We start from the raw sequence: 12,943 nt of genomic DNA, 5'->3' as shown, positions 1-12,943 counted from the left end.
TTCATCAGTAAAATTATTAGAATTTTATGTCAAATGAAAGTCTTTGCATGGGATCCTTACTACAGAATAGTACAAACAGAAGGACAGGGAAACAGATTCTGTGCAATAGATGGGAATTCTCTTTTCTAGAGCAGCTTATCAGCCCCTTCAGGCAAAAGTCCACAACCATCAGCTTTGCATAATAAATAAAGGTAACAATAAGAATGATCATGCTACTGATATTTAATTATTCTTATAATAAAACTAAAAATTCTCAGGAACTCCTTTTAAATGTAACTCACGTTTCTGTTTTCTGAGCTGCAACTCTCACTTTTCAACAGTACTCCATACCTGATTAGATTCACACAGAATCTTGGCAATACTTTCACTGGAAGATGATGTAGAAGCTAAATTAACAAATAATCATTTACTCTTCCAAAACAAGTTTTTTTTATGAATTTATTTTTTATTGGTGTTCAATTTGCCAACATATAGAATAACACCCAGTGCTCATCCCATCAAGTGCCCACCCTCAGTACCCGTCACCCAGTCACCCCCACCCCCTGCCCACCTCCCCTTCCATCACCCCTAGTTCGTTTCCCAGAGTTAGGAGTCTCTCATATTCTGTCTCCCTTTCTATTATTTCCCACTCATTTTTTTTCCTTTCCCCTTTATTCCCTTTCACTATTTTTTATATTCCCCGAATGAATGAGACCATATAATGTTTGTCCTTCTCCGATTGACTTATTTCACTCAGCATAATACCCTCCAGTTCCATCCACGTTGAAGCAAATGGTGGGTATTTGTCATTTCTAATGGCTGAGGAATATTCCATTGTATACATAGGCCACAGCTTCTTTATCCATCATCTTTCGATGGACACCGAGGCTCCTTCACAGTTTGGCTATTGTGGCCATTGCTGCTAGAAACATCGGGGTGCAGGTGTCCCGGCATTCCAAAACAGGTTTTATTGATTTCCAGATTTGTGGCAATAGATTCTATCTGTAATGGAAGAACTCAGAATTCTATATTTTCCCTTAGATAATGACAACTATCTCTAATAATGTAAGCTATATCCAATCACTTTGTTAGGTTATGTACTTTTTGATACTCTAATTTAAGTCTGAAAATCAGTTTTTTTTTAAGTGCTACCTATTTTTTACCTCACAAAAATATATCATATGCCTCAGAAAAAATTTATATCAGCACTTAGGGAACTTTAATAATTAAGAGTACTCCATGTGTCTACAAGACTGAAGCTAAATATATCTCATAATTTACATTGTTGAAATCTATTAGTTCAGCTCCATAAAGAATAATTTTATTTCTTTTTGATTCTTCACATTAATTTTTATATATTAGGCTTTCAAAAACTTATTACTTAGGTTTTGTAAACTATTTCCATTATAATACTGGGTACCCTCTCTGGGTAGCCTCCATCTCCATGTGCATTAACTATAAACTCATGTTTATTTAGGCTTCTGTTGTGACTACAAAAGTTTCTTCAAAGTCAATAGAAATGATCTGTCAGATATTTGAAAGATAGTACATAAGCAGATTGTCAAATAAATATGTAGACTGAAAGATATATTACGAGTTATCTTTTTAAAATAATGATTCTGAATCTTCAAATTAATCTGTCAAATCTTCAAACAACACTCATAAAAGCAATCTAACTTAAAGGATAATCACCAAACATTTATGTTACGTAATTGTTCTCTGAATATCAGTTATGTATAACAAACTGTGTTTCCATATAGCAGGGTCACTTTGCCACTGGAGATTAAAGGAAATGTCCTTTGAATTAGACTTAATCAACTCACTTTAATTTGTCAAACTAGAATTGTCTAGAAATATTGAATAACATCTTTGCAAGACTGTAAGATTCTCTCAGAAATCCCTCTTAACCCTCATTGCCAAGTCATGGATCAAGTCTTTCTCTCCAACATAAATCACTGCAATACATTTCTAAGTAACATCATTGACTCAAGTTTCTCCCATTTCCTTCCATCTTCCCCATAGTTACCATCAGAAAGCTTCTTCTAAAACACTGATGGGACCAAATCATCCACTTTTAAAAACCTATAGTGGCATGACACACCTACCAGAATGACTAAAATTTAAAAAAAAATCAACAACACAAAATCTTGACAAGGATTTGGAGAGACTGGATAACTCAGATATTGTAGGTGAAAATCTGAATGGTTCAGCCACTTTGTAAAACAATTAGTTTCTTATAAAGCTAAATATGCAGCTATGACATGAATCAATTGCACTGCTGGGCATTCATTCCAGAGAAACAAAAACATATTCTCACAAAATCCTGTATGCAAATGTTCATAACAATTTTATCCATAATAGCCAAAATCTGGAAACAACCCAGAAACATGCAATGGCTGAATGATTAAATACATATATTATATTCTTTTTTTTTTGGTAAAGATTTTATTTATTCATTTGAGAGAGAGAGCAAGTATGAGTGATGGCAGGAGGGGCCGAGGGAGAGGGTGAGGGAGAGCCAGACTTCCTGCTGAGCATGGAGCCAGATGCAGGCCTCAATCCCAGGACCCCAAGATCATGACATGAGCAAAGTCAGATGCTTAACCAACTGAGCCCTGCAGGCATCCCCGCTATATTATATTCTTACAATTGAATATGAGTCAGTGCCCAAAAAGAACAAACTATCGATACATACAACTTGTATAGATCCAAGGGAATTAGGTTGAACGAAAAGAATCCAAACAATTGCAAAAAGTTCATGTAATATGATTTATGATTCTATTTTTTAATTTTTAAAAATATTTTATTTATTTATTCATGAGAGAGAGAGAGGCAGAGACAGGAAGAGGGAGAAGCAGGCTCCCTGCAGGGAGCCCAATGCAGCACTCCATCCTAGGACCCCAGGATCGTGACCTGAGCCAGAAGCAGACACTCAACCACTGAGCCACCCAGGGGCCCCTCCATTTATTTTTTTTAAGATTTATTTATTTATTTTAGAGGGAGAGAGAGAGAGAGAGAGAGGACATGAGCAGGGGGAGGAACAGAAGGAAAAGGAGAGAATCTCAAGCAGACTCCCTGCTGATCTCAAAGCCCCTCATGGGACTCTATCTCACCACCCTGAGATCATGACATCAGGAGTCGGGCACTTAACTGGCTAAGGAACCCAGCTGCCCCGATTTATGATTCCATTTAGGTAACATTTATTAGTGATAGTGGGGGATCAGGAATAGTGGTAGAGACAAGGTGAGGCAACACCAGGGATCCTTCTGATAGAATCATACCAATAATTGTGATCTTGGAATCTGGTTTTGCAAGATATTATAATTTTATTATTTGTTTTCTAGTTCTGGGATCCTTGGATGTTTAAACATTATTTGCTATATGTTAAAATTTCACATGAATATATAAATGTCTCAGAAAGGAAAATTTTATTAAGACAAAAAAATGATTTCAGACTTTTTGAAGAAAGAAGTACAAACTCCTCAAAATTACAATGAAGGATATGTAGGATATGGCCTTCAGACATTTTTTATCCTCATCACTCTTTACATGTTCTGATTTCTTTCCTTACCTTTACCCTGCAGTCTATACTTCAAACATTTATCTGTGTGAAGTTTCTTTCTTACACCACTCTTGTATTACTAAACAATGTGAATTGTGGTCTTTTTCTGTGCTTTCTATAATTTCCAGTGAATTATAAGGACACAGTTTCTGCCTACAGCCTTTCCTCTCTTCTCAAAAATAATACATACCAACAAACATTTGCACTTTAGCCATCAGGAAGGAGAGAAGAGAAATTAAGCAAAATCAAGGAGTGTATTTTTCTCTATGAAGGTTGTATAGTATATAATCTAGTTGTGGAGGAAAAATAAATCTAAATTTTAATTTGTTTATTATCTGTGTTCTACTAAAAATTATTTAAGTTTGGCTCAAAATACATGCAATACACTAATTTTAAACATACTTTTAGAAGGTAAGAAAAATGTGTTAAAAGGAAAAATAAGTAAAAGTATATTGCTCACATGTTGCATTGTGCTCACCTATAGGGGGCATAATTCATAATGTATACAATCATATAACAGCCTGAGGAAGCTTACACACAATATGTTTAACCCCTTTTTTTAAAAAAAGACTTTATTTATTTATTTATTCATTCATTCATTCATTCATTCATTCATGAAAGACACAGAGAGAGAGAGAGGGGCAGAGACATAGGCAAAGGGAGAAACAGGCTCCATGCAGGAAGCCTGATGTGGGACTCGATTCTGGGACTCCAGGATCACACCCTGAGCCAAAGGCAGATGCTCAACCACTGAGAGACCCAGGCATCCCATGTTTAACCTTTCTAAGTACCAAGCACTATTTTTTGTGCTTTATGTGTCAGCCAATTTAGTCACCAATACTACCCTGTGAAATAGTCATTATCTCCTTTATACATGAAAGAAATTGAGGGTCAAAGGAAGAATGTGACATACCTGGGATGCAAACTGAGGACTACCTGATTGCCAAGGGTATACATTTAACCCTCTAAAAATAAAAATATATTTTGATTCTTAGGAGTCAATTCAAAGAAAACAGTCAATTAAAAAGTCATAGTTGTTCATTACATAGAATAACGTTGTTTATGAAAACCATACATGCCCCTGAAACTGAGGACAGAGGTTAATTTTGCCTGTTTTAATAGAAAGGCCAACATGAAAACAATGGTCAGCATACAGCAAGAGCATCCTTGTCATTTTCAAATTCCAACTAACCTGGTTATCAAATGGGACTGCATAGATTTCTTGCAAGAGCTGGAAGTTTAGAATCCTTACCTCAACTAAACTAAAAGCAAAAATTTAACACATTCAGATTCTATGATACTGAGCTGAAGTTCCAAAATGTGAGTCATTAAGGTAAGATGCTTTCCTACCCAATTTGTCTTACGGCCTGATTATAGTTGAAAGTCTCAAGTCTAGCATGCATGCTGAATCTCCACTAGCAGGGAGTACTTTTTCTGAGCACTGTCTTAGGTCAAAACAGACACCGTACATTTTATTTGTTTGAAGCTGTGACTGTTTGAGTATGACTTCCTGTAGATTGCTTCTCTACGTAAGTATTAGAACATTTCCAGAAATAGTTTTATAATGAGTCCCTAGTTACTACACACATACACACACACAGCTAAGTCATAATTTAAAGTAGCATATCTCCATAAGATATTATGAGATAGATAGATAGATAGATAGATAGATAGATAGATAGATATAAGATATAAGATAGATATTTGCTCATTAGCCAGTTTCCAGTTTTTTCTAGAAATACATTTTCTAGAAATGTATTATTTAGGCATTAATATTACACATTAATCTAAATAAGGGTGGTAAGTTTACATACACTCAACTCAAAATACAGGAAATAAATGTTCAAACTCAAGTCAACTTTCACAAGGAAAAGCAATGATCAGAGGTAAAATTCAATTTATATAGTTGATTTTTAAAAATATATTTCTAGTTACTTATATTTTACTTCATTAAATGATTCATTTTTCACTTGCCTTTTGGTTGCTTGAGACTTTAAATGAGATTTAAAAGAGAAGACACTGTCAGGGTGAAACCATGTATATATATTGAGTGGACAGATTATTTTTGGAGTGAGGGAAAAAAGTAGAGAAAGTTTTTCATAACTTAAAATATATGTCAAGGGAATTTGATAGGTTCATAAATTGGTTCTCAAGTTTTAAGTCTGATAATTCATCAATCACCTTTGAGACATAAATAAAATGCATCATTTCTTATTTTGTACTCTTATTATTGACAATTTTTGATGGGATTTTATGTAGAAGCTGTTTAAAAAATCCTTGGAAACACATACAACAAATTTTTTGCTATGTATATTTATGCAGTTGTTAGCCATTTGCAAAATTAAGTTTTGGAAAAATTTTCAAATAATAATTTTGATTAGTTAACAAAATGAAGTATTAAGCAGTTTTTTTCCTAAAAGCATTGACGTCTTACCAGCATTCAAATGTCATTATACAATTCAAGAAAGATTTGGAGAGAGATGGCTTGGTACAGCCATTCCTTGTTAAACCTATTTCCTTTTAAACCCTATTTTAGTGGGCATTCAACTACTTATGCATAGACAACTTGGAGTCCTTAAACATAAATAAATAAATAAATAAATAAATAAATAAATAAATAAATAAATGTTACGTAAAAAAGAATTTAAATATGGATGGGTTCTGAAATTCTTTAAATGTACATTTATTCTTAAAACTGTAAATAATATTTAATTTCATGTAATCCTCAACTGAAATTTTTCTAGTGTATACTTTCATTGGATTTTCAAAAGATAGGAATGTTTTATTATCCCTATCTTAGAGCTGAGGAGACACTGTTTTCTCCAAGTTTACACATCTAATAAGTAGTCGTTTGAAATCTGAATTTTTGTTGTTGTTTAGGGAGAGTAGAGATATGATCACAAAAAGAGATGAGCATTTCTTAAAAAAAAATTTAAAGATTTTTATTTATTTATTCATGAAAGACACACAGAGAGAGCGAGAGACAGAGAGACACAGGCAGAGGGAGAAGCAGGCTCCATGCAGGGAGGCCGACGTGGGACTCATCCCGGGTCTCCAGGATCAGGCCCTGGGCTGAAGGCGGCGCTAAACCACCCAGGCTCCCCCCGCCCCATCCCCGAGATGAACATTTTTTAACTCAAGATTATTGGGGGGTATAACAAAGTGGCATACATCAAATATAATGATTTTACTCAAACAATAAGCAATGTTGTGCTTTAAAGTGGTTTCATTTATCTCATTAATAATCGCCATAATTTTTAAGTCTAAAAGTTACCCTGAAGATGTAGCATTCCTTCAGCAGACACTATTAGCAAATGTCACATTGCAGTTTTCTTCATATGTAAACAGAAGCCTCAGGAGACAAAGATGAAACTTCTTACATGAAAGATTATACACTCTAAATGTCAGTCTCTTAAAATACTCTAAACTCTTCTTAAAGATAGTTAATGCAAGTAGCTTAAAATGTGCTTCAAATTACATTTGAAAGTATTTTTTTCTTCTAGACAAACAGGTTGGCAGATATATACACAAGTTACAAAGCCAAACAACTCTATGAGCAATTATAAACAATGCTATTCAATGAGCATAAAGAGAAAAACTCCATGAGGTATAAATAAATTGGCATGATACCACCTGCAATTAAGAACACCATAACCCAGCTAATTGTTTTTGTTCATGATGGCTAGTGAATTTTTGTCCACGTCCTAAAATTGCCAGATGTATCCTGATTGGCATATGTTAGATTTACACACATCTGAGACTTTGAGCTACAAACATCTTGTGTCCCTATAGAATATTTATCTTATACCTCAGCACTTTTCAGTGGAATAACAACTATTCAACATGTAGTTCCCATTCCAGTCCACATTTAGAAGACAGTTATTTCTTAGGTGAGTTATTTCTCAGCATCCTAAGGTAGTTTTCATTTTTTAATCATGAATTGGTCCACCAGTATACTTGTTACATATTTTGCTCCTCCCATTCTATAATTTATAATATCTAAGTATTTATACCTATGTCTTTTTAAAGAACTTATCGATGTATTTTCCTGGCTTACAGAAAAAACATACAAGGATGTCTGTTCAAATTATTTCTAGTGAACACACATAGAAATACACGATTTGATGTCCTGAGAATAAATTCATTACATATCTTACTACCATTGCATAAAGTGTAGAATTAAGATTCTATAAACCTAAAATCAAGCGATAGACTCTATAAGTATTAATAAAGGGATAAGACCGTAAAGTGTTAGTCATTCATTATCTGAGTTAACTCCACCCTTTTGATGATGGTTCATGGAATTCACTCTCCCATAGGACTTCTCATCTCCTTGAGACATATCTCCTCTCTAAGATTTCTGTTCTATAATTATTACCATTAAAGCCAATCTCTTTCAAGAGAAAATGCATAAGAATGTGAACATACTTAATGTCATAGAATTCTACACTTAAAATGGTAAATACTATTCTATGTATATATATACATGTATATACATGTATATATATTATGTGTATTAACCACAATAAAAATAATGCAACCAAGAAAGTGAATACACAATGATTTCTAAATTATTTACATGCAAAGTGCACTTAATAGATTTGAACAACTAAGTTTTTAGAACAACACTCAGCAATGTTAATAGGGACAAAATACTTACTGAGGCTTGAAATTATTTACATTCCAATTGTAAAGGCAAAAACAAAAAAAAAATTAACTGAAATTCAGGGAAGGGTATTGTTAAAATATTTTGGGATCATATTAAAGACTTGAATAAATAGAAAGCACCTGTGCTTTAAGAACTAGGTTTTATTGGTACGGAAAGCATATTTATAGTAATGAGGGAGGTCCCATTCTCTTTCCTTCCCTGCTTATGTGGTGCCTCTGCAATTGTCACATATAAAAGTCCTTTGGGATCAACCATTTATGTAGAAGATTTTAGCTACTAGCTTTATTTTCCATTGTCTCTGTGTCTGTGGGTCCATATGTAAACAAAGATCTTGACTCAAAGCCTTGGAGTTCTCTCTTTTTAAAATTTCACAGAAAAATGAAAATTGCCATTGGAACCTACTTGTGAATTCTAGTGGCCCTGTATAGATCCGGGATTTTGTATAAGGGATCATGCTGGCTTGTACATAGATGTCAAGAAAATTGAAATAGCACTCATCTATATACAGCTCCCTCCCAGTAACCACCCCACCACCCATACAACTCTTTTTCAAACAACTTTACTTGTTCTAATAAGGGGAAACAAAACTAGTGGTTTCCTTCTTATCTTGAAACTATGAATTCACTTCTATTTCACTCTACTAGACCCGGTGTGTTTCACATTGCAAAAAGTCAGTCCTATCACAGTCTTACTGCAATTTTATTCGACTAAGATTTGTCATGCCTTGTTTTAAAGTATTTACATTTTTTAAATTAAATTGCAACTAGATGTAGGTTTTAAAGATACGGCTTCATTCTAAAGATTTATTTGAAAATAAATATATATGGAATGCACAGCATTACATCCTTAGGATACTCCAGTGTTTCTTTTATTTGTATTATTTTTGTCTCTTTATAATTTAATGATATCAATTGATTAGTTCAATTTTGGTCTCATGCTGCAACTAAATCATCTTTTCCCCCCTGCAAAAATCTACCATCCTTGCAACATGTGGAATTATTTTCTAAGTCATAAAAGTTCTAAAATGGTGGTATTTGACTCAACATCAAATTTCCACTTTAATCTACTTATTCAACTCCTGAAAATCAATACTACCATAAGCAGATTTTACTGCAGGTATTCTGCCAAATTTGATACTGTTTGAATGAATTTTATGTGGCATTGTCCTCTTAACCCCAACAGAATTTCCCATTTTTAATAATTTATCAAGTTCATTTTCTAGGTGACTTTTACATTCTGGCACAGTCGTGTCGCCTAATAATTTTCTAATAAATAGAATCTTATTTTCCCACGTGATACCTACGGGAGCATCAGTTTCAATTTATAAATTGAGCAAGATGATAGAAACCAAATGTTACAGTATGGTGCTGTGTTTATATTTCAAGAAAACTGATTAGACAATATAAGGACATTATTACCTTTCCTGTACAATGACTTTCTGCAATAAATGTTATTAAGTCACAGGTTAGATGTTCTGAACACTGGATAGCTTTGTGATGAAGAATAACACGGATACTGGCATAGCCACACGTGGACAAGTCTCTAAAATGGGGAAGACGGATGGATTTGGGCAAGGAGTATAGTATCACAGAAGCAAAGTACAGTAAAATATTTTATTGGCTATCTCATACATCTCTTCCTCCTTTAATCACAGGAAACAAAAGTAAATAGAAGGAAAAGATGAGTGTGTCTATATCTTAGATCAAGCTATAAATGTGGAGAAGAGTGTATTTTTCCTAAGAAATTAATAAAAATGGAACTAGCAACCGTTAAGATTCTTCTATGTGTTAGGAATTATGCTAAACACTTCATGCATGTCTTCAATTCTTTTTTTTTTTAAGATTTTATTTATTTATTCATGAGAGAGAGAGAGAGGGAGAGAGAGAGGCAGAGACACAGGCAGAGGGAGAAAAAGGCTCCATGCAGGAAGCCTAACAGGGGACTCAATCCTGGGTCTCCAGGATCACACCCTGGATCCATGTCTTCTGATGCTAAGTAGTAATTTTACAGTTAACAGTCATGAAATGGTTCATAAGACTACTAGTCAAACTCGAGTCCAGATGTTTTTTATTTCATGTTCCTACTAACCTATGTATTTTTAGGCAAAGAACCTAACCTTTGCTTAGTGAACACTACCCTGCTTCACGTACCAAGGTTGACATAAATTTATGGAAATGTCTTCAGCTTTACTGGACCTCTATTCTTCACCTATAATCTGAGATGAATGTTTCAAAATTTTTTTCAGATTTTTCTGGATTATTATCTCCCTTTTCAAAATGATTTTATTCTTTCTTGTGTCCTGCTTTTGATCAATGAAAAATGCCACTTCTCTAAAATTGTATACCTGATATAAGTAAAAAGCAAGATATTTAGTAAATTGGAGTAGAGTCTTTAAACTCTAAATGTCTTGCATATTGTTTACTTTTAAACACTTAGCACTCAACATAATGTCCGTCCATAAAAAAGAAAAGGACTGGTGTAATATATTTTCTTTGAATGAAGAACAGATGAACAGATGGTTTTGTTCAGGGCTGTATCCTCACTGCCTTTAACAGGAGGTGGTAAATAGAAGGCACTCAAAAACACTTGACTTCCTCCTGTGCTGAACTTTTAAGCAACTTTACATAAGTCAAGGTCCTATTACTATGGAAGATCAAATAGGGAATATGTAAGATATGCAAATAAGAAAATACGGGAAAATGTTTACATTTGATGTTGGGGCTGGGTCCATGAATGACCGCCATATTATTTTCTGTACATTTTAAAGTTTAATTCTTTTATAGGCTAACCTGTCTGAATAACTATCCACTCAGAACTAATATAAATAAGTAACAAACCACAGCAGTTTGGTGACTGAGTTGAGAACATTGGTCTATGATCAAAACAGGAGGGAGTAAAAGAAATGCCTTGTGGAGAACAGGAAGGAAAACATCCTGTACTTGCACAATGCAGCCTTTGAATTGGCACTCTTTACTTTCAATTTCAGCACTGACTCTTCAGTCCTTCCAATTTCCTCCACCAGGTGTGTCTGCCTCTCGAGTGGCAACAGCTCCCATAGTGGCACTTTAGTATTTGGCAGTCACAGCATAAGAAATTAGCTAACCGCTTGAATCTGGGTCTTTTTTTTTTTTTTTAATTCATTCTTTCTTCCCTCTATGTTTTTAAAGCAACATTTAGTACTTCAGCTCCATCCTTGGCAACTTGTATCTTGCTTGAACCACCATCAATAACAGTATTAACACAAAGCAACTAATGCCAGAAACTCAGGTTCTGTGGCATCAGTGGCCTTGCTAGTCATTGAGCCAGGGCACCTGCTGCTGGTGCAGAATCAGGCTGTTGATAAAAGTGTAATCCCCTCATGGTTCATTTGACAGCAGCTGCAGGCATGTAGGAATGTTTCATGCAAAGAGTGAAGATATTCCCAGGAATTTTTTTCTATAAGCTCTCTTCTACATATCCTTAATCCATAAACAATCACTTTTATGCATTTCAGAACTAGCAGAGAGGTAAGTCTCCAAACTGGAACTATGATTCAAAGAATTGCTTCTCATTTCCAAGACACTTTAGCAGTCAACATAGACATGTTTATGTTAATTTCTTTAGGGAGGCTTATAAGGAGGTGCCTGGAGCAAACTTTCTCTCAGGTGAGAAACACTAACCTGATAATTTCTTCGTTCCTTAAACTTTTAGTTTAAATTAATAATCTCATTAAAACAATTGCCATCACTGAATGGAGTTTCCCTCTACCTACCTTCTAGCAAATCTTGGTTTGTTTTTAAACATAACATAAGTGCAGTTTGAATTGTTGCTGCAGAATCATGACCTAGGTAATATAAATAATTTTATTAAAAAAATGTATATTTGTTCTCAATGCTTAACTTGAACTTCTATTAAAAAACTGCTAAAAACACATATAGTAAATGTAAATATGGTAAAATATAGTAAATGAAATATATAGTCAATATATAATGAAATATATAGTAAATATTTCCTTACTAAACCTGTCTGATGGAAACAAGCTGTGACTTATGAATTTGTTAATATAGATTCATTTAGGAGCTTAATAAGATATTAATAGGCCATGTCACCATAAAACACAGACTACATTCTGATAAAATGGGAAGAAACCTAGGAAGATAGGCCATTGCCATTAGGAACTTGAATAAAAAAATGTACAGGATCTTATGTTTATCAAAGTAGCTGCCTTTTTTAAACACAAAAGAAAAATCTAAAAAAAAATAATTTATGTTAAGAGTAAGACTGTTACCAACTATGATTTAGATAAAACGTTGATGTATATATGTGCTTATATTTGGTATTTATTTATACCAGATAGGTTCATGAATATATAATTTGTAACATATGACATAACAGATAAAGAAATCCAGAGTAAAATTCAAAAGACTTTAGAAAAGAGACTCTTGCTATTTGAAAGGTATTTAAAAATACTTGAGAAAGTGTATGCATAAACAAAACTATCATGGCCCAAACAAAGATAATTTAATCTAGCTCTCATATAATCAAATGCATACTTAGCAGTCTTTTCTTTGGCCTTTACAAATGGTTTTGGCTTGCTGTCTGTTGAAGAAAATCCATTTCTGGCAAAGGTTTTATACACAAGAGATCTAGTTTATTTTGATAAAATTAAAATTTAAAGACCACTTCTCTCCATGATTGTTTTGGTGCCTGTAAGACTTCCAAATGAAGGAGACGCTTTAAACATATGGATGGGG

General features: G+C 33.9%; 1 protein-coding gene across 4 annotated transcripts in view; it reads right to left on the bottom strand.

Moving 5' to 3' along the window:
• CADM2 (cell adhesion molecule 2) overlaps nucleotides 1–12,943 on the bottom strand; it is a 1,056,396-nt gene that overhangs the window by 470,416 nt on the left and 573,037 nt on the right. The window lies entirely within an intron of this gene.

The sequence above is a fragment of the Vulpes vulpes genome, chromosome 15 (assembly GCF_048418805.1).
Source record: "Vulpes vulpes isolate BD-2025 chromosome 15, VulVul3, whole genome shotgun sequence".
Classification (NCBI taxonomy): Eukaryota; Metazoa; Chordata; class Mammalia; order Carnivora; family Canidae; genus Vulpes; species Vulpes vulpes.
This window is presented reverse-complemented; position numbering and strand designations above follow the sequence as displayed.